Source organism: Humulus lupulus, chromosome 1 (assembly GCF_963169125.1).
Source record: "Humulus lupulus chromosome 1, drHumLupu1.1, whole genome shotgun sequence".
Lineage (NCBI taxonomy): Eukaryota > Viridiplantae > Streptophyta > Magnoliopsida > Rosales > Cannabaceae > Humulus > Humulus lupulus.
The window spans coordinates 175,038,196-175,043,816 of NC_084793.1; the positions used below are offsets into that span (position 1 = coordinate 175,038,196).

The 5,621-nt window shown below is 38.0% G+C and overlaps 1 non-coding gene across 1 annotated transcript; it reads right to left on the minus strand.

The window, feature by feature from the left end:
• Nucleotides 1–2,670: 2,670 nt before the first annotated feature.
• LOC133813153 (small nucleolar RNA R71) lies at nucleotides 2,671–2,777 on the minus strand. Its single transcript, XR_009884192.1, has one exon. It is a non-coding gene; the product is annotated as a small nucleolar RNA R71 (small nucleolar RNA).
• Between the last annotated feature and the right edge of the window lie 2,844 nt (nucleotides 2,778–5,621).

Below are 5,621 nucleotides of genomic sequence, written 5' to 3' on the forward strand. Positions count from 1 at the left end.
TCGTTGTCTACTAGAATCCACACCGCCATTTTGTTGGAGATTTGGCTCTCAATTACCAATGGGTCGCGATGTGGTAAATGCACTCTCCGAGCATCGTCTTCGGAGAATGTTATGACTTGGTCAGTCATTCGTGGCATTTGGGTGAGCAGCTTAGCCAAAGCCATTACCTCATCATTGTGATTCAAAGCTCGCACATACCTGTTCTACGAGCTTCATGAAGTGCCCCCCAAGTGAGGCCCTCCTGAGATTGTTCCTACCCGCCTGTTTACCGGAGGAGGTCTGTGGGCCACTAGATGTTGGGGAACTACAGGAGCTACAGCTGGGACCTGTGGTGCAACAAGTGGGACCACCGATCCTGCCATGAGAGATTGTGCTTGACGTGCTCCACCCTTAGCATATTGATGGAGGTGTCCCAGCTTAATGAGATTCTCAATCTCATCCTTGAGTTGATGGTTGATAAGGTCATTTTTGTATTAATATTTGATAAGTTTTTCCATGCTTAGATGGTGTTATGATAGCATTTTTAGTAGTTTTAACTTAGTTTCGTAACTCTACAACATATTTTCTACAATGCATTTTATGATGATAAATCTAAAATTTTGATGGCAAGTGTAGTTTATGAATCATAGGTTGAAAAAGACTCGATGAGATGAGGTTAAAATGAAGTTTTAGAAGCATTCCAGGCTTTTGGGATTGAAATGTTGAAGTGGTAGCAGCGTACAAGCTTTCAGATTTTATGTTCCAGATAGGCCGCGACACTTTAATTGGAATTCACTTTCAGATTTTATGTTCCCGACGGGTCGCTGCACGGATTTTTCAGGCCGCTGCCTGTTGTGTAGAAAAGTAGAGTTGGGCCGCTACCCAGTTTTTTTCAGGCCGCAGCCTAAGTGAAAGATTTTGTGCATATTTTGAGTCAGGTCACGGCACACGTTTTCCAGGCCGCGGCCTGCGACTCTGTTTTTAGATTTTGAATTACATTTTAAATATAATTTGAAGGAGACTATAAAAGATTATTAAGGTTAATTTGAGTTTAAGTTTTTATTACGGTTTTTTAGAGAAAAAGACTCAGAGAGGGCTGGAGAGAAGGCTACAACACTACAACACTATTGTTCATCAATCTAGTTTCTTTTCTTCCCTTAATCTCTTTAATTTTAATAATAATTATGTTTGTGGTTATGAATACTATTATGGAGTAGGTTCTTTTTAGGTTAAGGGTTGATTCAAAACCCAAGACATGAATTCGTAATTGTTGATAATGAGTATTGTTCTTTAATTTCTCTCAATATTAAATTGTTTCCATTTTTCCAATTGAATGTTATGAATTTTGTGATTTCTTGTTAGGTGGCCAACTAATTAAGGTTTTACATTATTCAATTGTCATCTTAGAATTACTACTCACCTAATAGTTTAGGATTCTAAGTGTAAGTGATAAATTTCAATTGATAGTGATGTCGAAAGAATTGTTGATTGTGATGAAAAATAGAACCTAGGTTAAATGAATTATATGCTTCATTAATGTATTGCCTAGATTAACTTGTCTTCATAGGACTTAATGCTTTATCTATGTTAAATAGATTGTATGCTTCATAGATTTATTGCTTAGCTAAAAGAGTTAATTATTGAGCGCTTTACCTTGATTACTTATAATAGGGAGACTGGGATAACTGTCTGCTTCAGCGTTATCTGCGGTGTTAATAGTTTAATTGAGAAATTTGAATATTATTTATTATTAGTGATTGGGAATGATTGCTGAGGGTGGAGATTAACCTTTGACTGTTTCTTAATATCGTAATATCAATTTTTATTTGCTTTCTAGTTTATGTTATTTAATTTTGAGTTCAAAATCTAAATCTCCATTTTAAGTTTTAGTGTTAATTATTGAATAATAAAGTGAACGATAGTCCTCATGGGTTCGACCTGTGCTTGCTATTATACTAAAATATTTTGAAGTATTGAAAGAAAAATAATTGTTAAATTTTTTGTGGTATACAACATGCATCAAATTTTTTGGCGCCATTGCTGGGGACTATTGTTATTCTCTTTAATATTCAAATTTATTTGTTTGCGACTAATTAGTTTTTATTGTGGAATTGTCAGGTTTATATGTCTGGTGAGGACGATACACAAGATTGACTACAAAAGATTAAAGATTATCTTGAGGCATCGTCCGCATCACACTCTTCCAGAACTATCACTGATAATCCACTCTTTCAGCGTCATTATCAACGTGCAGAGTCTGTTAAAGAGCCATTATTGTCTGACAACGAATCTGATTCTGATGATTTAGTTCAATCCTATAGAACAATGGCCCAGCAAAGGACATTGAAAGATTTGGCAGCGCCAGATCTTGACCAACAACCGCTTTGCATCCAGTATCCACCTTTGGATGTTAACTTTGATTTGAAGTTGGGCCTCTTTCACTTATTGCCCTCTTTCCATGGGTTGGCTGGTGAGGACCCGAATAAACATTTGAAGGAGTTTCATATTGTCTTTTCTATTATGAAACCTACTACAGTGACTGAAGAACAAATTAAGCTACAATCTTTTCCTTTCTCCCTGAAGGATGCAGCTAAAGAGTGGTTGTACTATCTTCCACCTGGTACTGTTGAAACCTAGAATGGTATGAAGATTATGTTCCTGGAACGATATTTTCTTGCATCTAAAGTTGGAAGCATAAGGAAAGAGATTTGCGGTATAAGGCAATATACAGGGGAGTCTTTGTATGAATAGTGGGAGAGATTTAAGCGGTTGTGTGCTAGTTTCCCTCATCATCAGATAAGTGAACAACTCCTCATCCAGTACTTTTATGAAGGATTACAATCACTAGATAAGAGTATGATTGATGCGGTCAGTGGGGGTGCACTAGTTGATAAGACTCCTGCTGCAGCCAGGAGCTTGATTTCTAATATGGCTGCTAACTCACAACAGTTTGGCATTTGCCAAGATCCTACTCCACCACCCAAATCAGCTAATGAAGTGAACACCTCTAATGATAATCAGCTTCGTCAACAATTGGCCCAATTAATTGCAGTGGTACAACAACTTGCTTTAGGCCAACAGGTGCGGCCATGTGGAATCTGTTAGGTTGTGGGGCATGCTACTAATACTTGCCCTACTTTATTTAAGGGAGAAATTTAAGGTGTTAATGTTGTAGAAAATTTCCCTGGTCAATTACGTCAGATGTACTATGAACCCTTTTCACAAACTTATAATCCTGGCTAGCGTGATCATCCAAATCTTCGTTATGGGAATCAACAACAAGTTGCTCCACAATCTACACCTGTGAGACCACCTAGTTTCACTTTGCAACAGCGATCTCAATAGAATTTTGTACCTAGACAATCACAAGCACCGTAAGCTGCTCCACCACCAAGTGCCAAACCCTCTACTGAGAAACTACCCAAGCTCCCATCAAAAGTTTGGAGAATCAGGTGGGACAACTAGCAGCATCATATAATAGGTTGGAAGCTCCTCTGTCTAATAAATTGCCTTCACAACCTGAGATGAATCCCAAGGAGAATGTTAGTGCAGTAACTTTGCGAAGCGGGAAGCAATATGATCCACCTAGTCCTCCAATGCCTATTAAATTTTCATCCAAACCACAAGTTGATTGCTCGGTTGATGAAGATGTGCCTCCAAATCCAACCAACCCTACACAACCAACCTCTAAGCCTATTTTTGTCACCCCACCTCCTTTCCCAAGCAGGCTGAAGAAGACTAAAAAGGAAGAGGTTGACAAGGAAATTCATGATACATTCCGCAAGGTAGAAGTGAATATTCCTCTTCTTGACACTATTAAACAAGTTTCACACTATGCCAAGATTTTGAAAGAGTTGTGCACTAATAAGTGTAAGTTGAGGGGTAATGAAAAATTTAGTGTGGGGGATAATGTTTCTGCAGTTCTTCAAAAGAAACTTCCACCAAAGTGTAAGGATCCTGGTAGTTTTACAATCCCTTGCACTATTGGTAATAAAATAATTGAGTGTTGTATGTTGGATTTGGGAGCCTCTATAAATGTCATGCCATTCTCCATTTATGCTTCATTGAATCTCGGTCCACTTGAAGAAACAGGGGTGGTTATTCAACTTGTTGATAGGTCGAATGCTTATCCCAGGGGTGTAATAGAAGATGTTTTAGTTCAAGTGAATGAATTGGTGTTTCCAGCAGATTTTTATGTTCTTGATATGGAAGATGAATCTATTCCATGCTCCACTCCAATTTTTTTTGGAAGACCATTCATGAAAACTGCAAGAACTAAGATTGATGTGCATGACGGTACATTGACCATGGAATTTGATGGGGAGACAATTCGATTCAATATTTTTGAGGCTATGAGGTATCCAAGTGATGTACATGTTGTTTACTCTATTGATGTGTTGGATATCCTTTCTCAACGAGTCTTAGATTTGCATAATGAAGATTGTTTGGAGGTTGCGTTGAGAGAGCATCTTGTGTTGACCGATGAAGACTTTTCTGATGAGATCATGGGTGTCATAACCACACCCAATAGTGGTTTTGAAAAATCTTATAAGAAGGTTGCATTTCTAGAATTACCGATCTCTAATGAGAAATTGCAGCCATCGATTGTTCAAGCTCCTACACTTGAATTGAAGCCACTTCTGGAGCATCTCACATATGTTTACTTGGGGAAGAATGAGACACTTCCAGTTATAATTGCAAGAAATCTTAACCAAGTTCAAGAAGAAAAATTAATAAAAGTACTTCAAGAATATAAAACAGTCACTAGTTGGTCTATTGTTGATATTAAGGGGATTAGCCCTTCTATGTGCATGCACCAAATTTTACTTGAAGAAGGGTCTAAACCAACACGTGAGGCACAACGGAGCTTAAATCCACCTATGATGGAGGTTGTGAAAAAGGAGATACTGAAGCTCCTTAGTGTGGGTATTTTTACCCAATTTCATACAGTCGATGGGTGAGTCCAGTTCAGGTAGTGCCAAAGAAGTCTGGAATCACAGTGGAAAAGAATGATGAAAACGAGCTGGTGCCAAAAAGAATGCAAACCGAGTGGCGAGTTTGTATAAACTACCGAAAGTTGAATGCAGCAACTCATAAAGATCACTTTCCATTACCTTTCATTGATCAGATGCTTAAGAGGTTAGCAGGTCATCCTTATTAATGTTTTCTTGAAGGTTATTCGGGATATAATCAGATTGTTATTGCTCCTGAAGATCATGAGAAGACAACCTTCACATGCCCTTTTGGTACATTCGCTTTCCGACGTATGCCATTCGGGTTATGTAATGCCCTTACCACGCAGCGATGTATGATGAGCATATTTTTATAATATATTGAAAACATCATTGAGATTTTTATGGATGATTTTAGTGTTTATGGTGACTCATTTGATCAATGCCTTCATAATCTCACTTTGGTACTCCAGCAGTGTATTGAGACTAACCTTGTGCTTAATTTTGAAAAATGCCATTTTATGGTAATCCAAGGTATAGTTTTGGGTCACGTGATTTCAGTCAAGGGAATAGAGGTTGATAAGGCAAAGATTGATTTAATTCGTTCTCTACCATCTCCGACTAGTGTGAAAGAAGTGAGATCATTCCTTGGGCATGTCGGGTTCTATAGGAGATTTATCAAGGATTTCT